Raw genomic sequence first — 26,652 nt, forward strand, 5'->3', positions numbered from 1 at the left:
TTTTTTTTTTTTTTGGGGGGGGGGGGGGGGGAGCATAAGCAGAGGAGGGGCAGAGAGAGATGGAGACACAGAATCCAATGCAGTCTCCAGGCTCTGAGCTGTCAGCACAGAGCCCGACACGGGGCTCAAATCCAAGAACCATGAGATCATGATCTGAGCCAAAGTTGGACACTTAACCATCTGAGCCATCCAGATGCCCCAGTGAAACTACACTTTTGTTCATGAACTTGCAGATCAAGTTCAGCTTTTGTAGAAGCTTCTAATTCTAAACACTTACAGTGAATTTTCAGGCTTCTGAGAAATCACGGAAATTGCTCTTAAGTTGTAATTGTCCTTCAATGACTTTTGCAGTGGGATTGTTGACTCCAAGGTCATGAATGATAATAATGAATACACTACAATTATAATGAATATAATGACAGCTCAAAACTTATGTAAGATTTGCTGGTTATCGTTTGGATTTCACGGATATTAATCCATGGAATCCTCATGACATCCTGTGAGAACAGTCCTATTCTATCCTCAGCTCTGTTAGATTTCTTCATCTTGTGTTCAACTCATGCTCTATCTCCTCAGGAACTAAAGCATGTCGGGCTCCTGAGGAGATCAACTAAAATGTAATCATGCAGGAATTGAGCTCCTGAGATCAGCCCCCAATGAAGGAAAGAAACAGAATAACATTGGCAGAAGGAGATGGTGGGCTGTGCTCTGAGGCTGGTATCATGGCCCTTCACCACTGTCCTGGGCTGTGGTGGGAGGTCTGGGGCTTTTGTGCCCCTGGGTGGACAGTCAGTGGATGAGGGCTGTCCCAGGTAAGGCAAATCCAACCAAAGCAATTCACAAAGAAGGTTGAGGGAGGACCTAGGTGTAGACTCACAAAGTCTAGTACAAAATCACACTGGATTCTGACTCTTTCGTGAATCTGAGGCCTCAAAGTCAAATTGGGCCTTGGCTGTATATTTTCAGTAAGAGAGAAGAGAAATTTCCAGGAAGGATAGGAACAAAGCAGAATGATTCTGAGGGAGGTTGTCCCCAGGGAAGGAGACTATCAGGTCAGAGAAGTGCTAATCTCCACAGAAGTAATGTGGTGTGGACGCAAAGTCGAGAGCACATGCTTGAACCTGATCTGGATTTGAATCTGGCTCTGCCAACCAACTAAGTCATAATTTATCTCATCATCCCCATTTTACACACAAAGAAGGACAGAATTATAGTACCTTCCTCATGTATCGACTGCATGTTAGTGGTCATTTTTCTTTTTTTTTTCTTTTTTTAAAAAATGTTAATGTTTATTTAGTTCTGAGAGACAGAGTGTGAGCAAGGGAGGGACAGAGAGAGAGGGAGTCACAGAACTCGAAGCAGGCTCCAGGCTCTGAGCTGTCAGCACAGAGCCCAATGCAGGGCTCGAACCCACAAGCCATGAGACCATGACCTGAATCAAAGTTGGCCACTTAACCGACTGAGCCACCCAAGCGCCCCTCATTTTTCTTATCGAGGACCTGATTCTTGCTCAGAATGACTAAGGAATACCAGAGGTGGATAGCCAGTAGCATCAAGAAGGGCAACTGACAATTAAAATATTTCACTCAAGACAAAAGTATGAGTTGCTTCATTAGAGAGATGTAAATCTATAGTCGTGGGATTAAATACTACCTCCTTTGTTTGTCTGACCATGGGTTGTTTCTTTTTTGGTTTTCTGATTTTTTTTTTTTTTTTTTTTGGAGAACAACAGCATGTGATTATTAGTTCATAATAGCTGAGGATACCCACATAGAGTGGTATCTTCAGGAGACTGAGAAGTGTCAGCTAGAAAAACTAGAGAAACTACTGCTGATAGGGACTTTACACAGAGTAAAATTAAGCTATTTAATTATTTTGGCCTTTTTCCCAGCTGTTGGTTTTGGGTGCTTGGGTGCCCCGGGTGGTCATTCATGAGGATCTGATCTATGCAGCAACTGCTTCCTTGGTAGTGAGTTAATTGCCCAATATTTTCCCAGGTAAATAGAATATTGGATTCCAACACGTCGTTTTTGTTAAGAGGAAATTCAACTCCATTACCTAATCCAACACCTCATAGGCATTAGAGGCTGTCACTGGACTTTAGAATTTTCTTCCCGTGTCTGGTGAATGGCTTTGAATGCTTCAGTGAAGTTTTGCAAAGCATGTAGTTGAAGAGCAGGTCATGTCTGTCAGTGTGATATGATCTCCTTGGCCAACTCAATTTCTGCCACTCTACCTCCAGGTATAAGATGTTTGTTCCTCGGGAGAACTTTGAAAATATTGACAAACCACAACCTACTACTTTTCCTATGTCAACATCAAGTTGACTGTGGAGCCCTGGAGTACTTCTGTATAAATAGTACTGTTGTTTTTTTCTCAGCCTCTGAGAGATGAACACCATACAATGGCGTGGATCTTCAACAACAGGAGAAGTCAATCTAGAAAGGGTAGTTGTTTTATAGGGTCTCCTAGGATCGCAGTTTGACTCCAGCCCAACCAACATAACCTCATATTCATTTGCACAGTCCTGTAAGAGCCATGACCTCCACCGTGCTATGTGTTACTCTTACTTTGTACCAGCACGACTGTGAACTTCAGTTTATGTGCCCATGAGATTTCCTTCTCTTGTATGTAATCCATGAGGTTTTCTACTCCCTTATAAAATCTGTAGGATTTTTTTCTTCCTTACAAATCCACAGGATCATTTTTTCTCCTGTACAATTTATCAGTTCTTCTACAATGATCAGTTATGTTCCCTTAGTTTCTGTTATCAAGCCCTCAGAAGATGAGAAGACACTTGCTATGTTAGCATCTTTAGAAATGTTACATTACTTTCTGTTTCCATCTTAAAAAACGTGCCATACAGCTTTTAATCTATTAGTTATCTATTATTATGTATCAATACTATCACAAACTTAGCAGGTTAATCAACACATGTTTATTATCTCACAGTTTTTGTGGATCAGGAATAGGCATAGCCTTACTAGGTTCTTTGCTTTAGGGTCTTTTTTGAGGCTTCAGTCAAGGGGTCGACCAGCATTGGAAAGCTCAACTGCTCAATTGATAGTTGGCAGGAGTCAATTTCTTGTGGCCTGTTGGGTCGAGGGCCTCAGTTCCTTGATGTCTGTTGGCTGGAGGCTGACCTCAGTTCCTTGCCATGTAGACCTCCCTAACATGCCGCTGGCTTCATCAAACCGTGCCAACCAAGAGCACAGAGGAAGTCATAATCTTAGGTAACATAGTCGAAGTGACAGCCCACTCCCAACTGTTTCCAAACAGCCACATGCTTTGCTCACACTCCAGAGGTGGGAGTTATATAGGGAGGAAGGTGAGTACCAGGAGACAGATAATTGGGGGGGCATCATAGTATCTGTCTGCCACACGTAATGCCCACTCAAGGTGGAACGATGAGTAAGGATGACACGTCAGTAACATCTAGAAGAGTTTTTGCAAACCTACAAACCAGATCAGCTCGAATCTGCAGCCTATTTTATAACTTCCTATGACCTCTGAAAATGTCAGGCCAATTTCTGAAAGTTATTCAGCTAATTACAGAAAGCTTCAGCCAAGACAAGAATAAACTGGTTCTCCAACTCTTTAGCGCATGAGAGGCCATTGCAGTAGCTTTTGCAGCAGGATGTGTTACTTCTAAGTCCCTTAAAATAGTCCCCACATCAGTTGTCACAAACTACTTCTCCAGGTGATTGATGCCCATTTTGTTTCCTCTGCTTGGTCCCTAAGCTGTGTGGGTGGTATGTGCAAACTTGCCTCAAATAATATATTCCTGTGCACAGTTCCTTCTAAACCTGGGAGATGCTCTTCTTGAGCATCTGGAAAAGCCCCATTTCTTGGGGACTTGATGTGCCATAGCCTTGATGCTGGATATCATTTGTGTGCTTCACTGCTGAACCCGGAAAGGCAGGTGCAGCTTTTTTTTTTTAAAGTTTGAAGTTGAATATATTTACATAGGATCTATACTCTCAAGCTCATGAAGCCCATCATTCATCATCCTCGGATATCTTACACTTTTCTATACGCTCACTGGCCCCTGGAGATTTTGAGCTAGTGACTCTTTCCAGAGGAATTTGAGAGGGAAGTCCATTCAATAATGAGTTGACTACAAAGAGATGCTTCAATGGCCATCCCTCATCTATTCATATCTTTATAATGGTTAATTTGATGTGTCAACTTGCATAGACTACTATGCTCAGTGGCCTGGTCAAACACCAGCCTAGATTTTGTTAAGAAGGTATTTATTTCATGTGATTAACATTTAAATCAGTGGACTTTGAGTAAAGTGGAGGATTCCCTACAGTATGGGTGGGCCTCACCCAATCAGTTGAAGGCCTTACAGGCCAAGGCGGAGGTAACTTGAAGAAGAAGGAATCCTGCCTCAAGACTTCAACATGGAAACCCTGCCTGAGTTTCCAGCCTCTGTCCTGCAGAATTTGGATCCATGATCGCAACACAACTCTCCTACGAGTCTCCAGTCTGCTGGCCTGCCCTGTAGCTTTCGGACTTGCCAGCTCCCACAATCGCGTGGGCCAAGAGCTTAAAATAAATCTCCCTCTGCATCTACGTATGTATTCTTTTGGTTCTCTTCCCTGGAGAGCCCTGACTAATACACTTCTCAGGCATGCAGTCGTGGAGAACTACCTTGCAACAGAGAGGGAAGGAAGGAAATGTAATTAACAGGTAGTAATCACCTACCATGTGCCGGATGCCCTACTGGGTGATCTAATTTAATCCTCACAACAGACCTTCCAATTAGATGAGGGCAACTCATGCTGTTCTCACTGTACAGATGATAAAATGAAGACTCGGGGCTCCAGTCAATGAGGCTCCATAGCTGGACAGGTCTTGGTATAAAACCCGTTCCTTCACAGAATGGACTCTGCATGTAATAGAGTCCACTGTATGCCACAGCGAGTGTCTGATGAACAGGGAAGGATAAAGGAGCCCTGTAGGGCTCAGCAAAGCTTGGAGCTGCTTTCAGCGGAGGAGGCCTGAGGGTGGGGGTGGTGGCCCTGGGAGAAGGTTTTGTCATGGTGCCATGGCCCCTGCTGTGGGATGTTCTCTTTCCCTTGCTGCCTGGGGTTTGAGCTGCCATGGAAGACGCAACGGGAGCCTTTGTCTATGGGACATGGCCTAATCCCCCATCCGGATTGCTGCAGTGAGCCCACACCTAGATACCCCATAGGAAACTACATTTGTTGGGAGGCAGACACTGCTGCCTAGGCGTGATTTCAGCCCTGCTCAGAGACAGGAATACAAAGTACTCCCTGAGTGTCTGCACACCAGCAGATCACACTCCCAAGGACTCTGAGGCTGTGCCCTCCTTGCCTGACACAACACGGACAGCAGAAAGAGGGGGAGTGGCCTGAATATAGGACAGGCTCATATTCTGAAGCAGCTTCAGGGGTTTTTTTTCTTTTTAATGCTTATTTTTTGAGAGAGAGAGAGAGAGAGAGAGAGCATGAGCATGGGAGGGGCAGAGAGAGAGAGAGGGAGACACAGAATCCGAGGCAGGCTCCAGGCTCCAAGCTGTCAACACAGAGCTGGATGTGGAGCCCGAATTCAAGAACCATGAGATCATGACCTGAGCCGAAGCTGGAAGCTTAACTGACTGAGCCCCCAGGCGCCCCTTCCTATCTTTGTTACTCCTAACTTGAATGGGTACACAGTTTCAGGACAGTACACCTGGCTCTGACCCGATTTTCCTTTTTGTTCACAGCTTTGGCTGCTGTGTGTTGGATTTGTACCTAACCAGGAGGTAGCCCCTTTCTGAAACTTCTTCAAGCTCCTGGGATCTGCTTGGGCAGCACTCTGCACTCCAGATCCCCCTGAGTCAGAAAGAGGCTCTGGGTTCTCTGTTGAAATGGATCTGGCCCGGGTTTTCAGGGATCGCCCCCTACATGGTCCTCACTGGTGTGAACATCTCCCACCAAAACTGCCTTCCTGTCACCTCCTCACCCAGAATAGCAGCAGAGGAAATATTTGTGCGTGAGAAGATGTCTAGATGGAGGCAGGACTCCCTTGAAGGAATTACTAATTCTTGTTTAGTAAGGCAGAAAATGGGACGTGGAATATTCCGGAAGAGACCAGCTCTGCCAATGGGTTGCAGATGCAGAGTGGAGGGTGGGGTCTGAATTTAACATCTTCCTTTTCCAGAGTTTTAGCCTCCATGGTTCCCTTAAGCATGATGCTCAGTGGAAAGGTAGATATCATCTCCTCAAAACTGCTAAGCTTACAGATGAGGAAACGTGGCCCCAGAGAAGCGGTGTGACCTGCCCGGGTTAACCAGATGCTGACGGAGAAGGTTTGGGCGTAGATCCTGGCTCCACCTGTGGTACTGAAGGTTTTTTTCATTTGGCCTTGGCTTCCCGAGTGCTTATCTTCTAATTAGACCTCTTTGTGTGCCTTGTAAATACTTTCTCCTCATTTTCTTTTTAATCTTCTTGAGGCGAGAAAGACAAAGAAAGATAATCTAATTTAGCACCTAAGACAGTAATCCTGAATCCTTTATGTCCGCTTTTCAAGAAACCCCACAAAACTTTATTCCATTTTTGCTGGGGTTTTTTTGTTTAAATTTTGATTCAGGAAAGGGAAGCAAATGAACCAAGAAAAACAGGAGTCTTACAGACCATCTTTTCAAATGCTTTCATTCCTTTTTTTTTTTTTTTTGTCTCGACCATCAGGGGATGGAGCTTCTAATAGACCATCAGGGTATGTAATGAGCAAATACAATAACAACAGTGAATTACCCTTTTTTGTACATCCAAATATGTGTTCATAGAGGAATTTAATTTATAGATGGGTATGCCTGAGAGATTCTGGATGTGGATAGAAAATGACACATAAAAAGCAATATGTGTATTTATAAAAAATAATCCCTCAAAACAAATGCTTGATCTGTGCCTGGTTAGCACACACCCAATAAAAACCCAAGAGTTAAAGGGGACATAACTGGCTTTGTGGGTCTGCAGGGATGCCACGGAGGGGCCTCATCCTAAGAGGGCAGGAGGGGCTTCTAGAGAATGAGACCTCTCAAGATAACATCCTTTCCTCCATCTCCTGGCCCAACCAGCCTGTTCTGACTCCAGAAGATCTGAAGGAAGGAAGGGGAATCAAAACAGGAAAGGGGGGAAAAAAGGAAAGGGGAAAGATTCTAAAATATGCCAGCTCCTGGGCTCAGCCTCTCTCTCCCTTCTGTGGGAATCTGTAGTGCCTTTGGCAGGAATGATTTTACTCAGTCACACCTCTGCGGTGTCCTGAACACAGCCCATGGTCTCCCTGACACTTTCCACTGCTCACTCTCTGTGGTTCCCACTTTGCACCCTAATGGCGGCCATCAGGAGCTTGTCGCTGCCTGGGGCTGGTTGAGTACATTGTGAGAAGTAAAGGAGATAATGCCTGCAAAATACATACAACAGGGCTTGAAATATAATACATCCTCAATAAACATTAGATTTTAAGTTTATTTATTCTGAGAGAGAGAAAGAGAGAGAGAGGGAGGGAGGGAGCGAGAAAGTGCAAGTATGCATATGTTTGAGAGCGGGGTAGGGGTAGAGAGCATGGGAGAGAGAATCCCATGCAGGCTGTTGAGACCCGGACATGGGACTTGAATCCACAAACCATGAGATCATGACCTAAGCCAAAATAAAGAGTCAGACCCTCAACCGACTGAGCCATCCAGGCGCCCCATCAATAAACATTTGAGCTGGAAATCTTTATCAGAATTGATCCAACAATACTCTTAGTGTATAGTATGGGCCAAGAGTTGTCCTCAGTGCTGGGGATAGGTCAGCAGACACAGCTAAGATTTTGACCTCCCCTAGAACAGAGCATGAAGGGCTCTCCGTCCTGGGGAGAGAGAAGGTAAGCAATCACAACAGGTAGGAAGATGCATGGGCAGGTTATGGGGTGGCCGAGGTGGGCCTTGCTGAGGTGAGAGCCCAGAGCAGGAACTGGGGAGTCAGCTGCAGGGGACTTGGAGGAAGAGCATCGTGGCCCAGGGAGAGAGGGGGTGAAAGCCTGAAGGCGGCAATGTGGCCAAGCAGTTGGGTCAAGGTGAGGAGGCCAGCATGGCTGAACAGGAGTGAGTGCAAGGATGGACTGGGAAGACCACCCGGGAGTGCCCTCCGGTGGAGGAGTGAGGGCAGATGGGTGAGGCTCTAGTCACTGAGAGATCTCAGGCTTAAGCTCCAAGAAAAGTGAAGCCATGGCAAGGTCTCGGACAGAAGAACATAGTGATGTTAAATATGTTTCCAAAGGTTTTCTCTGATCACTGGGTGGAGAGTAGAGGTGATGAGGGAGCAAAGGGCAAGCTGAGGGCAAGCTAACACCCACCCCTCCCCACAGGTGGGCTGTGTGTGACATTCCTCAGGCACTCCCGGCTGCCCAAGAACGAAGGAAAGGGAAAAACAAAAGGTTAAAAATCACAGTCCTGCATGACAGGAGTGCCCATCAGTTTGCACCTGTCTTAGCAAGGATTTACAAGAAAAAAGGCAATCTTCGGAAACCTATAGACTCAATTTCCTGGAGCCCTAACACCACCCTCCTCTCCATAGGATGGAAAATCTTATATAACCAGTCACTTGTCACAACCCTGGTGCAGCTCTTTCCCTCTGTGCTTTAATAAAACCACTTTTTTTGCACCGAAGACATTTCAAGAATTCTTTCTCAGCCATTGGCTCTGAACCCCAACCCCCTAAACCACATCAGAAGGGAGGTTAGGTAGGAGGAGGGAGACTTCTGGGGAAGCTATTGCGGTAACTCGGACAGGAACTGATACCGGCTGAGACCTGGGACCATGGGGACCCCAGGGCAGTAGGGGACCAGGGAGGGGTCATTACCCTCGGAGGGATGGCTGAGACCGTGGCATTCTCCCCTAACACCTCTCCCAACCCCATCCAGAGTTAATCTCTCCTTAATGCTGGTTCCCCTGGAAACCATTCAAAGAGCAAGCTTTCCCAGCATTTCATGTTTTTCCCTATTCCACTTTGCATTGTGGTTCTAACTACTTGACTTCATCCTTGATGGGCCTGGTAGAGATATTCTGTTCCTCTGCTCTGGAGCAAAGAGCAAGTCGTGGGTAGGATTCCAGAGGATGGGGTGGGGGGTGCTTTCCATGGTGCTGGAGCGAATTCACAGGGCACAGTGGAGCTGATTATTAACCGTGGCAGGAATCTGAGAGCCAGTTGTTAAATGACTTGTTAAAAATTAAATTATATAAAATTACAAAGGAATAAATTATAGTAAAAACAAAGGTAACACTCAGAACACATGCCTTCCTAATTTTACTACATTTGCTGTCACCTGTGGTTTGATGCTAGTCATGTCTATTGTATCCATGGGGTGGGGGGTGGGGGAGGGACATGTACATTCTTCCCAGCTCTGCCTTTAGCGACATCAAGTCAGTTTTGACTTTGGCCACCATGGGAGCATTTACACCACTGAACTTGGCACATGGTACAAGTTAGGGTTTGCTCACTGCTTTGTTGATGGACGCGCTTAAGAAAATGATAGGGGATGGTCAATAAAGCAGGTTTAATGTAAAAGTGGGCCATGTCTGTAGCCGTAACATTGTAAATAACACCAAAACGGAGGAGGTATTTTTTTTTTCGATATTCCAAACAGTTTTCCTACCCAGCCAAGAAGTTGCTCACAGCACTGAGAAACAAGCGAAGCTCTGGCAGACTTCTTTGTCGTTTCCCTTCTGTTTTACTCGTGAATGTAAAGGAAAATTTCAGTCAATATGGATGTTAGAACTGTGCTCATTTGTCAACTGCAACCATGGGGTTGGTTAGGGATGTAAGCGTTGGACAAAAATCAGTGAAATCATCCTGTGAGAATCAATTGGCTCTATGGAAATTTACAATAAGGAGTACTGTATATTTCACTCCTAGTTATACATCGTATACCATGCACCCTATGTATCAGTAAAATGTATAGCAAACTGTGTGCATTTATATGCACTCCCCGCTCACCCCAGGCTTTGGGGAGCTGTTTGTTAAACGTTTACTGAAATTTACCAGAACGATAACTGTTTACAGTGTCCTATGACAGAATGAGCTCAGCCTCGTGCCAGAAATAGCTGGTATATAGCACACCTGTGATTAGACTCCGGGTTTCTGGCCAGGGGCAACGATTAGGCTGCTGTAAACCACATGTTTCTTATCTCTAAAGTGGCAACAATAATAACGTCTCAGTAGATGTGATGTGAGGCTCTGCGGCCAGTAAAAAGTTAATTCTATTCTCCTTTCAAGTATAGGAGCACAAAAGGAACAAAATCCCAGAGAATGGTGCTGCCTTCCTCCCCTCCAGGTCCCAGAGTGTATGTAAATCAGTGGGCCTCCTGTCCCCTCCCAAATATGCTAATGACTTCACTACTAGTTTTTCCTGTTCTTTGGATCAGGGCATCTATTGTTTATAGCTGGAGGAGCTGTAAGCCCAGGGCGGTTCTAAGTTCAAATATCCTTTTCTCTCTCTCCTCCTGGAAAAGAATCTTTGTCAACAAAATTGGTGTGAGAGAAAGAGAACAGACCCACACACCCCCTCCTGAACTATAACGTGGTGAGTAATGATAAGGTGTGGGCTTCTCATCAATAGCACTGCAAACTGCTGGAAGACAGAGGGTCCTCCTCATTCGAAATTACTTTCGTAGTCCCTTTCTGTGCTAAGTGCTTGTAGGTACCCAAACTCTCCAGTAAGTTACACTTATTAGATAATACTTAACGTTTTCTCAGAGCGTCAAAGACAAAGCCTTAAGTGATTTATGAGCCAAGACAACTGTCTGAAGCCTAAGGCTTGATTTCTTGGTAACCTCTGCCTTCCCTTTACCATACAGCCAGAAAAAAAGAATGGCAAAAGAACAATGACTTTCTTACAACCCCCAGCAAGGCTCTCTTTGTGGTCTGAACCCTTCACATCTCTTCCACTCTGTGTGCACTCAGGAGTGAAAGAACAGCTTTTGTTTTTGTTTTTGTTTGTTTTTGTTTGTGTTCCTGGGCTGTGAGGACTCAGTGAGCAGGGAAAAGGGTGAGTGGAGTATGGTCCCCGGGTTAGAATCACTGGCCTTTTAGTGGTGAAGGAAAGAGCAAATGAGCCGTCACAAAATTTTCTTAAAAATGTAAAAGTGGATTTACCATATGACCTAGCAATTCCACACTTAGGGATCTACCTGAGAGAAGTGAAGACAGAGCCCAGAAAGACTTGCCCAGGAGTGATTCTAGTAGTGTTATTTCTAAGAGTCCAAGAACCGAAAACAAGCTTGATGTACAATGACTGGTGGATAGATAGACGACATGTGGTATATTCATGCAATGGGATGGGTACTATTTAGCAATCAAAAGGAATGAGCTAGTTCTGATGCTACAACTTGGACAAACTTCAAAAACATGGCCAAGTGCAAGGAGCAGGCCCAGGAGACCCCATAGTCTATGATCTATCCACAAGCCCAGAAAAGGCCAACTCCAGATAGAGAAGATTAGTGGTTGCCAGGGGCAGAGGGTGGGAGCTGGGCCCTGGGAAGAGCAGTAAAAGAGGAAGTGAGATGTAATTGAGATGATGGAAATGTTCTAAAACTGATTCATGGTGATAGCAACTTGCTAAATTTACGATAACAGAAAATTGAATCGTATATTTGAAATGGGTGAATTACGTGACATGTAATATACGGCTAGAAGAGTTTATTTAAGAGAGGGTTCAGGAGGGGCGCCTGGGTGGCTTAGTCGGTTGAGCGTCCGACTTTCGCTTAGGTCATGATCTCGCGCTTCGTGGGTTCAAGCCCCGCGTCGGACTCTGTGCTGACTGCCAGCTCAGAGCCTGGAGCCTATTTCAGAGTCTGTGTCTCCCTCTCTCTCTGACCATCCCTTGCTCACTCTGTCTGTCTCTCTCTCTACTAGAAATAAATAAAAATATTAAAAGAAAAGATAGGGTTCAGGAGGGGCACGGGGGGGTGGGGCTCAGTCAGTTGAGTGTCAGACTCTTAATTTCAGCTCAGGTCTTGATCTCTCGGCTTGTGGGTTCAAGTCCAGCACTGGCTGTGCGGAGCCTGCTTGGGATTCTCTCTGCCTCTCCCATGTATTCTCTCTCTCAAACTAGATAAATAAATTTAAAAAGAAGAGGGTTCAGGAGAAAATTACATATTGGCAACATCCTTCAGCTTTGATCAGCCATCAGTGAAGGTCCCAGGCTGTATCCTCACCCACAGAAACGTGAGCAGTGAGTAGCTCTGAGCAGACCCTCACCTGGGCTGAGCCTCCAGAAGGAAGGAAGGGATCAGTCCTTCTGGAGCTGTTCCTATAGATGGCCGAGCACCCATGGACCAAGCCCCGCAATTCATTCTAACAACACCCAGCTCTCCCCGAAGGTAGTTGCTCAGAGCCTTTTCATGATAAATTAGAATTAAGCACACTGGTCACCTGTTAGGAAAGTCAACTCACTCTGGTTTTAGGAACTTTGTGTTTTTAAACTGGCCGGACTTCCGAGCTGCCGCCAGCAAACCGGGGATAGACATTAGCAGGAGACAGATGAAGTCTGAGACTGTGTTTGGGTAATAACAATGTGGTCAATACCTTGTTGGAAATAAAATTAAATGTTATGAGTTACCATCCTTCTCAATGCACCTTGGCCGCTCTGCGTGTGACAATGACCTCACTGATTGGTTGTTAGAATTAGCTTTACTTCTGTAGGAAAGAGAGGCGAGAATGCATGCGTGTGTGTGTGTGTGTGTGTGTATGTGTGTGTAGGGGGTTTAGGGTGTGGAATGCGTCCAGAATAGGAAATAAAAAATGGGCATACACACACCAGTAGTCTGAGAGGATTACCTGAGACTGTAAAACACACAACACATGGCTGTGTTAAACACGTTTTTATTTGTTTGTGCTTTGATCTTTGTTTTTTTGAGGGTTGTAGAAATCTATACCTTTTTAAAAAATGTTTTCTAATGTTTATTTTTGAGAGACAGAGACAGAGCGTGAAGGGGGGAGGGGCAGAGAGAGAGGGAGACACAGAATCTGAAGCAGACTCCAGGCTCTGAGCTGTCAGCACAGAGCCCAACGCGGGGCTCAAACCCATAGGCCATGAGATCATGACTTGAGCCGACACTTAACCAACTGAGCCACCCAGGNAGGGAAAGGGGCAGAGAGAGAGGGAGACATGGAATCTGAAGCAGACTCCAGGCTCTGAGCTGTCAGCACAGAGCCCAACGCGGGGCTCAAACCCATAGGCCATGAGATCATGACTTGAGCCGACACTTAACCAACTGAGCCACCCAGGCGCCCTGTGCTCTCATGGATACTAAATGGTAAGAGAAGAAGGAGCCTAAACCAGTAGCCTTGATTTTCTTACACAAGAAGGTGAGAAATCTGTAGCCTGGACACATCTTCCCCTTGGTCTTCACGCCCAAGTGGGAAATTCTGTGTATCGGGGCACAGGAAGAGAACAGAGCATGCCCCTTGTTCCTATATCTACCCCCTTGTCTCACAACCTTAGAGCTCACATAGCCTCACATGAAAAGGAGAGACCTGAAGACCAGAAACACAGAGCCACGTACCCAAGTCCCACAGCCAGGCAATAGCCTGAGATACCTCTGCTCCTGTGAGGCACCATTTTATTAGGAATCTGTGCCTTTCTTGGGGGTGGGGGGCAATTACTTTCTCCTTTTCAGTGAGTTTTTGGTACCCAGATTGTCTATGTTAACACCTCTCATAAAGTCTCCTCACTCAGGCACTGACGTAACCATCAAAGAATTGTCATTAATTATATGTGGAGCTACTGGGCTGGGCCCTCTCTGACTTTGATGTTTGTCCCCTTTCACTTTCCCATGAAGGCACCGTCAACTCCACCCCTGGTGTGTAGCATGTCAAAGCCATGGGCTTTCTCCTGCTCCCCCCACACTCAGCGAGTAACTCTTACCTGCCTTTCAAAACCGAGATTCGCGTCTGCCTCTATGAGTGTGTCTTGTCTGCCTGGCCTGGTAGGTGGTCCGTCGCCTGGTTCTCCTGGTGCTCTGCGCTTACTTCCCTTACAATGTTCACCATATTGAGCTGTAAACCCCAGCTTGCTTGCCTGTCTGTCCCTTGAGGCAGCGTAGAAACATCTCGGAGGGGTCGGAATGGGAGCAGCACATCTCAAAATGGGGAGACGCTGAGGACGGGGACCTCTCTTGTCTGGCTTCTCATTTCTAGCCCCAAGCACAGTTACTGGTAGATGATTGATATGTATGCTACATTTGTGGAATAAGGAATGGATGAATAAGCCTATAACTAAATATGAGAAAGCTGAGTGTCATTTTAGGGCCTGTTGAGTTGAAGGTATAATCTTTGCGAGGGCGAATTGCTGCCAGAAACGTGCCACATGCCTGAAGTGAGCCACATCCAGCTGAGACCCACAAATGTTAGCCACTGGAATCTCTAGCCCTTGAATTCATTCTGTCCTCAGATTCCATAAACTAATGTCAGATTCATTGTGATTATTCTGGCGTCTCCAGGACGATATTAAGAACAAAGCGTCAAGAAAAAGATGATGCTTGTCTTAAAGAGCAAAGGACAGCTCACTTTCCAGGTGGGGTCTGGGGCCCGTGGCTTCTCCGTGAGCTTCTTTTGTGAGAAGCGAACAAATTTCTCAATGGCGGCCCGTTGTCCCTTGACTAGACTCTGGGGCTCTGCAGGTAAAGCGATGAACAATTGTAAGGGTAATTGAACACTTCACAAATTTTCACAGCGGATCAGCACTGAGCCATTTATCCTAGGTGTTTCTGTGAGTGAGATGCTGAGAAAATGCACACCGTTAAATGGTTCTCAAATCACTCTTTCATCTGGGCCAAACAGGACCTGGAGTTTGCCATCTAGATCATAAAAGCAGGTGGTTTGGGAACAATAGCTGCTTAGAGGCTAAACAACAAAAAAAGTTTTTAGCTTGGAAATTTGAGTCCTTGCATTTTAGGCATTGAAAGATTTCAAAGAGTAGAAAATACATAAATGCCTGTGGGCTCTCCCTCTTTGTCTGGAAAATGCCATGTAAACTGTTAAGAGGTAGAGTCAGCCTGGAACCCAGGCTAGTAAGAAGTATTATTTCCACTCTACAGTTGAGGAAGTTGAGGCTCATAGTCATGCAACTTACGAGGAGTGGTGCTGGGAAGCAAGCCTGACTTCAAGCCCCAAGTCTTCTCCAGATGTATTTGCTGTTTTGTTCAGTCTTGGGCTCCTCTTTTCCTTCTTGTGGGGCTCACAGGTCACTAGGTGTGACTGGTCATGTGCTGAGGCTCCACAGAGAGGGTCTTCGCATCATCCTTGGTTGAAATGGTGTGGGGCAGAAAGGGACTTCACACCACAGCAAAGACGTCTCCATCACCCTGCTGGCTCTTTATTGAGAAAGAGCATGACTTTGGTATCAACAGCCCTCCTCATGGTTTGGTGGAGGGAGCCTCAGGACAAACGCATAAAAAAATCTCTACTATGAAATTCTCTATTTTAAGTGTACAACTCAATGGTTTTTATTATGTAAGTCATACCTTATCAGAGTTGTTAAAATGTTATTTAAAAGTTACATACTGAGGCGCCTGGGTGGCTCAATTGGTTAAGGGTCTGACTTTGGCTTAGGTCATGATCTCATGGTTCGTGGGTTCGAGCCCTGTGTCAGGCTCTGTGCTGACAGCTCAGAGCTTGGAGCCTGTTTCAGATTCTGTATCTCCCTTGTTCTCTGACCCTCCCCTGCTCATGCTCTCTCTTTCTCTCTCTCTCTCTCTCTCTCTCAGAAATAAATAAAACATTAAAAAAAGTTACATACACTATATAAAGATATATAGATTATTGAGAAGATACATAGTATATATAATTCTCATCCCAGGAAATCCACAATGGACCCTCCTTAACTCAACTGATTCGTTTAATGAATTGAGTTAATAAGAGACTTAGGAAGTCCCTCTATAGGTTTTAGAGATTAAGTCCTGGGTTAGAGACAGTTAACAAACTATTGGCCCCAAGGCCCAGAGGGTAAAAAAAATCAGAGAAGCACCCCATCACAGGAAGTCCCTTTAATAAAGTTTTGCTCTTTTTTCCTGTCTACACGTATTTGTTGAGCATCTCATCAGCACCTCTGGATCGCGTAATATAGCCATGAGAGCAAGAAATTGGACTTCCTGGGGTCCAATTTCAGCCCCTAGCCTTGTACTTGTGTGGGCTTAGGAAAGGTCAGTGCACATGTCTGAGCATTGGGTTCCTCATCTGTTCATCAGGTGTGGCACCAGCCCCTACTTCACTGGACATTGAAAGGACCCAATAAGACAGTGCCTCCCATATTCTAAGCACTCAGTGGATTCTGGATATTTCTAAGTGTCAGACACACAGCAATACAATACTTACAAACTTTGTGCAGTGGCTTGTAGTGACTCAGTTTAGTGGGGGGATTTGGATGAAAGAATAAAGAATTCCAATTCAGGACAGAGAAGTCTAGACATACAGGGTAAGAAGGTAGACAGTGAAGAGGGGGAGGAAATAGGGAAACTATCACACTGAGCAAGATGTGCGTTTAACCTGAAATGTGGAGATGTGCGTGCCCCAGTGAGGGCGGCAACCCAGCATTTCGGATTGCCTTCTTTCCTCCCCATCCATAGGTGGAAAAGTAAATAGCTTGCATAGTTTAGGTTTATATCATTCAAACAATTCAAAGCATTAGAATTGGAGGGACATCGGACGGTGCTGGGACAGGAAAGCACTAATGTGTGGTGCTGGACCCTAATCTCAGACACGCTAAATAATAAACATTGCATGAGGAGAAGCAACCTAGTGTTGAGAGGTTTGGTTTAACCCATTGGGTAGACACAACATAATTTCTGCAGGACTTCTCAGCAGCTTTAATGTGCTAATAAGCATGAGAGAGGGTTTATCCTGCTCCCCATATTATTGGCTAAGGAACAACCCATTTTATTCTTCTAAAGAATCATGGTGACTGGTACTCAGAGGAACACACTTTGGGAAATGGTGATTCCATCCAAACTCCTTTTGTGGGCTGAGGAAACTGCCCTGTGGAGGGGGAGTGGCTAGCCCCATATGTCCAACCCATCTGGTGGCAAACCCAGGCCAGCCTCAAATCTTCCTCTGTCCAACTTCGTTGATTTCAGGGTGAAGAATCCACAATGTCTTTCTTGGTGGTTTCCAAGAAGAATGAATTGCAATAGTTTTACTGGGCGGGAGAGTAATCACCATCATAATATTGTGAATGTGAACGAGTTTTCATCCCGAAGCCTCAGGCACCAAGCTCCAAGATGCCTTTGACATGGAGATCTTGGAGGAGCCGTAAAACCACCCAAGACTTTTTAACAGACCAATCAACAGGGCCCTGGGGATGTCTGACAGGATTTGAGGCTTGCTGTTACACAGAAACATTAACCAACATAATTGAAAGCAGGGCTGTCTTCCACCCTGGAGGGGGGTGTTCCGTGTTTAAAGGGGGAGAGCGGAGGCGAACTTGCCAGGCTGACTCCACTGTAAGGTTATTTGAACAATAATTCGTGTTTGCTTTTCTTGCTGCTTCTACACAGAGCTTGGGCTCATTCTCTCTTCCCAATTGATTGTTCCCCTTATTTGTTTAAATATGTTTTTAATGTTTTTATTTATTTTTGAGAGAGAGGAAGAGTGAGCAGGCGAGGGGCAGAGAGAAAGGGAGACACAGAATCCGAAGCAGGCTCCAGGCTCCTAGCTGTCTACCAAGAGCCCGACGCAGGGATCGCACTCACGAACCACATCTTGACTTGAGCTGAAGTGGGACACTTAACCGACTGAGCCACTCAGGCGCCCCAAACATTGTTTGTTCCCATTAGATCTAGTGACATTGTTTATGAACTTTGGAAATGAAGAATGCCAAGCATTTACTGTACTAAATGTGTGTGTGTCTGCATAATAGAGAGAGGGTCAGAGACAGAGAGGCAGAGGGGTGTGTGTGTGTGTGTGTGAGAGAGAGAGAGATACAGACAGACAGACAGACAGATGGACAATCGGAGACAGGCATAGAGAGAAGCACCAAAACCAAGCCTTCTTTTGTTGGCACTATGCCCAGTGTGACCAGTTAAACGCCCACTGACATAGCCAAAGGCTAAGGTGGTGGGGTGGTTTCCTATCTGGAGCTGAGAAGGGTCATCTAGATTAGGAAAGGAAGCCTGCACTTGCAACCTTCTCTGTACCAGGCACCTTTGTTTCAGCTGCTCATTTAAATTAACCTTCGTGGGGGTATTTGGGCATTGGAATGATTACTCTCATCCTTGGTTTGGCCTTCATTCCAGCTGGCATGTGGTGGCGCCAGTTTCACATCCAGATCTTTCTGCCTGGAGCGCCTGTTTTCCACTGTGCAGCCACGGTCCCCCAGGGCCAGCTCTGCCTCATTCCCTCCCCTCCCAAGTCATGAGGAGATTGCCTCAGAGCCTCAGATCTCAACTTCTATGCCCATGATGTGAAGATTTCTCTGCGGGCAATGGTCTGATGATGATGGTGATGATGATTTTATGTCTAAGAAGCATAGAGTTTAAATAGCAAGTTCCTGCCTCCTCCTTTCTGCTCCTACTCTCTCCTTCTTTCTCTTCTTTCCTCGTCACTGACCTGCATCAGTCCATCTTCGTTTCCTCTGATTCTCTTGGGTAACCTTTCGTTTATTTATACAAAGTTCTTTCTTTCTCCAACAACTGGAGAGTCAGCCCCTCACCCTTCTCCCTCTCCTTTCCTTTTTTTGTAATTTGATTTTTGCATTTTTATTTATGTAACATTTTAATTACAAAGATAATGCATGGGCATTGAAGGAAATCGAGAATATAAATATGAGGGAAAACAAGTAAATAAAAATCAAGCAATAAGGATCTTGACATGTTCTGGCTTGTAACACATGCACAAATAAATTTTATTTATTTTTTTTGGTAAAAATTATGTGCATAATATATGTCCATGAAATCATATTTGATAACTGCATAATGTTTCATAATGTGGCTCTTATACTGTACTTTAAAAATTTCCTAAATTCATGGTTACAGATTTACACTTTAATGACACATCTGGGCATGAATCCTGGGTCTGTCACTGACTGCTCACGGATTTTCGGAGCAGTCTATTTGACCTCTGTGCCTCAGTTTCCTTACCTGCACCGTAAGGAGAACTTTGTGTGATGTCTCTTCCAGAGGGCCAGCTCTCATGATCTCATGATGCCTTTCTCATTTACTCGTAAGTCATCCCAGGACTTATCACGCTTTGCAAATATTGATTTGTGAGATTATTCACTTTTTTTCTCTCTCTCTGAATTAATGTTAAGTTTCTAAAAGGCAGGGTCTGCTTTTCAATTGCTCCCAGGATAGGACGACCAATATAGAAAGATGCCCGGGACATTGCAGAGTGGAGCAGTGGGGGAAGTGCTGAGGGCTGATGGGTTTTGGAAGCAGGCAGAGATGGACATAACTCCTAGCTCTTTGGGATAAACTGTATGGTGTTGGCCCCTGACTCATTCTTCAGTGTAGACAACACTGCCTCCCTGTCTCCCTCACAGGCTTGTGAGAAGCACCTTGCTTAAGAACTAGTGGTACCACTAGAGCTAACCTGGCCTGGGCTATGAGCAAGACAGATGAGATGGGCTCACCTTCCCAGGACACAATGACAATCTGAGAGCCAAGGCAACAGTGTTCACTCAGGAGGCCCCCTGATATTCAAATGTCCTTGGAACTAGAAGTGGGTGCAGACACAGCCAGAGTGATGAGGCATTGACATCTCACAAAGCCATGAGAAGGGACACTCAACTCAGGGTTCAGAGCCTCAACCAACCTCAGGGAGTTTTCCCCTTTGTCCATGAGTAGCCACCCCCACCCCCACCTCAAGTCAGTGTCTCAAAAGCCCAAGTAGGCTTTGAGGTAACATCTTCCAGACTGCAGAGCCCAAAGGGATAGAGAACATGGTGGTGAGTGGTCAGCGGTTCCCACCCGTGGCTACCCCTCGGGAAGGCCTTGTATAAAGAGACAATCACAGTCTATCTCAAGACTCCAGAATTAGAGCCTCCACTAGGGAGACTCCGGAAGTCAGTTTTTCAGCTTTTTAGAAACAGTTCATAAAACATTTGAAGATAGAAAAGCCCTCCCCAGTGCTTCTGATGCTGCCAGCCAAACCCAGTCCATGTCTAGTGTCTGAGAACCACTGCACCAGAAGACCTCTGAAGGCCAGGGGTTGCCAAGTATAAAAATTGACAGTAATTAAGAGACACACTGAGAATAGTCTCACTATGATCCGACGTCTGGAGTTGTGTTATTTTCTGTGAAAATTCCTCAGCCTTGTGGATGCCAATTAAACATGTGCATCCGAGTTGAATTGGGTGTTTTTGTTTTTGTTTTTTTGCTACTCGGTTTCCTTCTGTCTGCTGACTGAACAAGCAACAAACTTCTTTTGAACAAGTTTGCTTGATGGTTGACAAATTAGTATGACACACATTTGTCCGTTTGGACTCATGACCACTTTGAAAGCTAAGCAGAGAGGCCTTCATGACCCTCATTTATGGAGGACACAACGGAGATCTCAGGACTCCAGGAGGCTCGAGTTCTCACAGGTAGTGGTGGGAGGGATGACTTGTCTTTGGGTCAACATGAGGAGGTCAGCTCCTGAGGAACCGCTCAGGACAGAAGTACAGTCTGAGTGATCCCTGCCCAGAACACGTTGATTGAAGAGCATTTTCAAGTTGCCTAAAGTATGCATCCTCTCTCACAAAGGCTGAGCACTCCAGCTGCCTTCTGTGGGAATTCATTTAATTGTGTTCTGTGGTACGATAGGCAGTTGTGGGTAAAGCAGAGGTTGGGAACCAGAGGCAGGTGGGAGGGAGACAGACATCATCACTGCCTCAGGTACCCAGACAAAGGAACAGGAAATGACACGTCCAGAGAGGAACGATCACAATTACAGGACAATCGAATCTTTTCAGATCACCATGTCGTCTGAAAATAAGATGAGAGGGTGCCTGGATGGCTCAGTTGGTTGAGCTTCCGATTCTTGATTTCAACTCACATCATAATCTCAAGATTTGCAAGATTGAGCCCTGTATTGGACTTTGTGCTGACAGTGCAGAGCCTGCTTGGGATTCTCTCTCTCTCTTTCTCTCTGCCCCTCCCTGACTCACACTCTCTTTTTCTCTCAAATATAAGTAAGAAAATAACATTATGAAAATAAGGTGAGAACCTTTGGTCTATGTCTGTGTCATTAATGTATCTGTATCTGGGTAGATAGATCTGTCTATATATATGTATCTATTGCTATCTAGCTATCATCTATCATCTCTCTTTCTGTGTTTTATATCCATCTATTTATTGATTGGCCTATTATAAGAAATAGTCAGGAGCTTGGGGTAAAGCAAAAAGAAAAAAAACCTTTCAACTATATATAACTATTTCAATGATCTGTAATTACACATCTACCATTAATTCACTTCAGCCTCATCACCAAGTAACGGGGTGATAGAGGAGGAAGAGGGCAATGAGGTGAAAGAGGAATTAGTTTAACAACAACATCTGGCAATTAGAAAGTTTTTGATGTCCTATAATTTTCAAAGCTGCTCTGTAATAGAGGAATTTTTTTCTATTTTTTAGTGAAGCTCAAATAGCAAAAGGATTTTCCCAGTTGTCTTTCAAATGTCACACAGCTAATGGACAATAGAAGAAGGATTAAAATATGTCTGCTTCTGAGGCCTTTTTTTATTTTTAAAAATATTTTAAATTTATTTTTGAGAGAGAGAGGGAGAGAAAGAGACAGGGCATGAGCAGGGGAAGGGCAGAGAGAGAGAGAGGGAGACACAGAATCTGAAGCAGGCTCTTGGCTGCAAGCTGTCAGCACAGAGCTTGACATGGGGCTTGAACTCTTGAACTGCAAGATCATGACGTAAGCTATAGTTGGATGCTCAGATGACTGAGCCACCCAGGCACCCCTACTTCTGAAGCCTTTTTGTTTGAACCCCTAATCTCCTTCACTAAACAGAAAGCTCAGGGTGTGTCCTGCCTGATTCGCAGACGGAGTTGTGGTATTAGACATGGTTGAAGGCATGAATAGTCCTTGCATAGGGTGGCCACCCATTATCTCCTATTGGATGCCTGACAGGCATCTGACAATTAAAATATCCAAAATGTAAGTCACACCTTTCAAATGTCCATCTCTGCAAGTTTCTTTGGTTCTGTAAATGACACTTCTCTGACCCTACTGCGCGGTAGAGGAGTCCAGGGGTCATGCTCTAAGCCATCACCTATCTTGGAGATTTTCCCTCCAAAGCACCTCTGGAATCTGTTCACTGTCCTCCAGCTGACCTCCACCACACCCACCTTCACCTTTGCCCAGGGGTGTCCATGAAGGGTGCAGACGACATGCCTACCCCTCATGGGGCCTCCACATGAAGGATCACAAAAGAAGACGGAGACTCCTGATTTTGTCCTGGTGATCTGCACAGCATTCCGCACACCTGGCAACATACAACTTTCATCCAGGATACTTGTCCTCTGTGCGACCATCTGTAGGATATTTGCATCCTCAGCCACGTTGTCACACCATGAGGAGCAGCTCCCTGTGTGTCCCACAATCGCTTTCCCAGTCTCTTCATCAGTGCTGTTGGTGCACACTGGCCTCACTCTTCAAACACAACAGACTTCCAGAATGTTCCTAGTATTAAAAGTCATGCCATGTCAACCATGTGACATGTATCATTTTTATTCACTTTTCACATAAAAATTCTCCACTTTTATTTCTGCCACTTTCGACACTCTTCCCACTTTTGCATTCATTCCATATTGTGAGCTGAATAATACTTTTAAAATACCTCAAACTTAGGTCCATATAAGCAAATGTGGGGAAGCCACTCCCAGTGGAAATCTGCAGCTTTGTTTACACAATTGAAGCCACATTAAATGCTGTTGAGGTGTGGCCCGCTCACCTTTAGGTTGAGAGTGCTGTCTTTGGGGTGCTCACTCTGGGTACCATCCTCATTGCCTTCACTACAGGGCTGGGGCTTCCTCGGGATCTGATGGAAGCCAGGGTTTACTGAGTTCACAGGATGGGCCCGGTGATACGTTCATGTGTCATTCACCCTCTCTCATCTAATTCTTATTGTCCATGTGATCACAGCTTTCAGGGGAGGAACAGGGGATGAGCAACTTGGTGGAGGTGGCAAACCCAAGTGGGGAGCATCTCATCCTACAACTAGAGCTCTTTTCTCTGGCCTCCAATGCCCTCCTTGGATGCCTGCAAATTCTCTGAAGAACAGAATGCCGCCATTTTTCCATGCTGTACTATTTTGCTCCACACCTTTCCCAACAACAACCATGTAGCTGGGCTGAAAGGTTCATATGCAACAAGCAGAACCTATACACACATGCCCATAGGATGCACCTGTACAGTGTGAGAAGGGGCAGGTCTTGCTATGTGCGTTCGCATACACAATTCCAGCGGCTCCTTGTGTTGGCCCTGTGAGGTTGGCTGTAATGGGACAAGGTAAACAACGTTGGGTGCCCTGTCACATGAAGATGACAGCTCCATGTGGGGTTTACATATTCTCACTAATCCTTAGGACAACCAGTGAGGTTACAATTAGGACTCCCATTCTACAGACAAGGAAAATTAGTCACAGAGGGGCAAAGTACCCTTCCAAGATCACACAGCTCAGCTGGGTGCAGACTGACAGACAGTTGCACCCAGTGCCCTGCCCTTAATAGGTGCATGGTGCTCCCTGACCCTGGTCAGCACATGCTTCTTGAAGGTGTCCGAGCTCAGGGAAGGAGGAGGTCACTAGGGTCTTCAGGGAAGACCTCTGAGAACCGAAGGGACGCTGAAGAGAGAAGGAGGGAGGAAGACTGAATATTTCCCTGTTAAAGCAACCCCCCGGAAGCTTCAGACTAAAGGAACACCTGGGCTGTCACTTTGGGAGGCATCTTTACTGTCACAGGCCAGCCCCGAGACCCCACCCCTTCCCAGCCAGCTTGCTGGCTGTGCTCCGCCCTTTGTAACCTGGGGAATGAAGCTGGAGTTAATTAGTTCTATTTATTGCATTTGCCTGTCATTTCCTCAAGCTTCACGCCTTCCACCTCCCCACTTTTGATCTAACGGAAGAGAAAATACCGCTGCACCTTGGATTCTGTCTACTGGGCTCACGCCGCTCTCTGAAAGCCTGTGCATTTTTAGCGCTAATTAATTTAAGTACTTCGGTTGCCCTACTGCTTCTCTGAGGCCCCTCTGTGTTTCGAGCTTTTCCAATCAAACTTGGGTTTTTTGAAATACCTGTCACTGCTCAGCCTTCCGAAGATTTTCAGCTTCCTTCCGGTGCAGAGCTCAGGAGAGCAATTTGACTTTTCCCTTCAGGTTCATTCAGATTAGTGAAAGTCATTAGAGATGAAGAGGGATCTGAGAACATAACTGCTGGAAGGAATTTTGGAAAAATGTGCCATTGGGCTGGGTATTCTTCAGAGAAGAATAAATTCCTTTTGTGTCTCAAGCTGGTTTGGTTGGGTTATTATTCCCATCTTAAAGATGAAGGAACTGAAACTCTCATAGGTTAAATACCTGGCCCCAAATCACATGGCTAGGAGATGGTAAGATTGGTGTTGAGATGAGTACCTCTCTAGAAACTCCATGTTCTAGACCAGGCTGCTCCAGACAGCATCAGATGGTTGTAAGATGCTGCTGGGGATATACAAAGTGCACAGAAGGCATCGTCCCTGCCCACGGAGTGGAATAGACAGGGGTCCAAACCACGAACTTCCACACTGGGACCAACGCCACACTCAAGCATGTGGCCTGTGATCCATGAGAATGTGGAGGTGGGAGTCAGGGATTGTGCTTATGGGCACCTGGGGAGACCTCTCAGCTGTCATATGGGTTGCACTGTGTCTTCCGGAAACATGAAGTCCTGATCCTGGTAGCTGTGAATATGCCCTTCTTTGGAAATAGGGTCTTTGTAGACGTAATGAAGCTTTAAGCTGAGGTCATGCTGGAGTAGGGTGCACCCCAAATCCAATATGGCCGGTGTCTTAATAAGGATGAGAAGAGACGCAAAGGCACAGAGACAGACACACACAGAGAAGGCCACGTGAAGACACAGACACACAGAAAGAAGAAAGCCATGAGATGATGGAGGCAGATAACAGGTGTGGCAGTTGCAAGCTGAGGAATGTCAACCACCGGCAACCACCAAAGGTGAGGAGACAGAGCATGGCCCTTCCAGGAGCCCTGCTTTCAGACTTCTGTCCTCCAGAACCGCAAGACAATACCTTTCTGTTTCCTTAAACCGTCAAAACTGATTCAAGCAGGTACCACCTGCATGGACCTTGGGGCCTGTGGTGCGGGGCAGAGGGAGGGGGTGTGGCGGGAGGGGGCAAGAGCATTCCAGGGTGCCTAGGTAGCTTCCCTATCTCTCACTGGGGGTGAGTCTGGATGCAGGCAGGAGGTTGCAGGCCATGAGGCTGATTGGGACTGTGTTTTGAGGGGTGGGCAGGTAACCTTGCAGCCAGCTGGAGCCATGCACCGGTGCTGGACACCAGGGTGTGAGCAAAAGGGAAGTGTGTCATTACCCCCATAGCTGTCTCTCCGTGATCCTCGGACACCTGCTCCAGGTGGTGAAGGTCAGAAGTCAGCTTGCATCCCTGCACCACTGCATGACGGGATCTGCCCTGGGGAACTGCCCGGCTCACCGCAAACTGAACACAATTAACCTGCATGCCATAGGCGACGGATCTTTCTGGGGTTTGCTTATTATTGTGACAAACTGGTGAATACATAATCCTGATATTTGGAGGCAGTATATCAGAATGACACACATGTCCCAGCCCCCTCCCCCCAAAAGACCTCGGACCACGTGTGTCATTCCTCTTTTACTGCCTACTCCTGCCCACAGCCCCTTAAACATACTGAACACTTAGCCAATTAATCAGAGGATGAAATCTGGAAGGACCTTGGAGTTGTCTAGATTGGTCTCTCGTCTGACTTAAGCTCCCTCTGCAAGCCAGTGGCAGGTCAAGGCAAAGCACTGGTTGGTGTCCTGCATTGAGCATTCAAGTGCACCTTATTCTCCACACCACAGCCTGTCATCCAGCCTGTGTCCATACCACTAACTGTGCCTGTGGGACCACTGATTGCACAGTGACCTTCCCTTACCGTCTTGACAGCTGCCACACTCTTGCGGGGACTTGTAACCCCCAGGGGGACTTTTACTATCAATGTCGTTTATCTGTAAGATGACCATGTCACAAATTCCAAAAGCCCAGATGCTTTTGAGGGAGAAAGGGGGCACCATTCTTTTTTTTTTTTTTTTAAATAGTTTATTGTCAAGTTGGTTTCCATATAACACCCAGTGCTCATCCTCACAAGTGAAGGGGGCACCATTCTTAATTGTTCTGGAGAAACAGTATGGACTTGGATTGTCTTGGACAAATCAGGATGCACTGGCCACCCTGCTCAGAGGTGGTTTTGGTGAACAGCAGCTAATCTGATTGAGGAGCCCAGGACCAAAGGTGCCTGACTTGGCTTTATTAATTATGAACTCTGTGAACTTGAACAAACTCCTCTTCCCTAGGCTCCAGTTGCTCATTTATAGAGTGGGAAGAATACCTGATCCTCACAACAACTTGGTGAAAAATGTATGTGGAGTTGGTGTATTCTCTGTGAA

The 26,652-nt window shown here is 45.8% G+C and overlaps 1 protein-coding gene across 1 annotated transcript in view; it reads right to left on the minus strand.

Annotated features, from left to right (window-relative positions):
- Positions 1-26,652, minus strand: part of CLNK (cytokine dependent hematopoietic cell linker) — a 171,973-nt gene that overhangs the window by 101,408 nt on the left and 43,913 nt on the right.

The sequence above is a fragment of the Crocuta crocuta genome, unplaced genomic scaffold, assembly GCF_008692635.1.
Source record: "Crocuta crocuta isolate KB4526 unplaced genomic scaffold, BGI_CrCroc_1.0 scaffold179, whole genome shotgun sequence".
In the NCBI taxonomy this organism is placed as follows: Eukaryota; Metazoa; Chordata; class Mammalia; order Carnivora; family Hyaenidae; genus Crocuta; species Crocuta crocuta.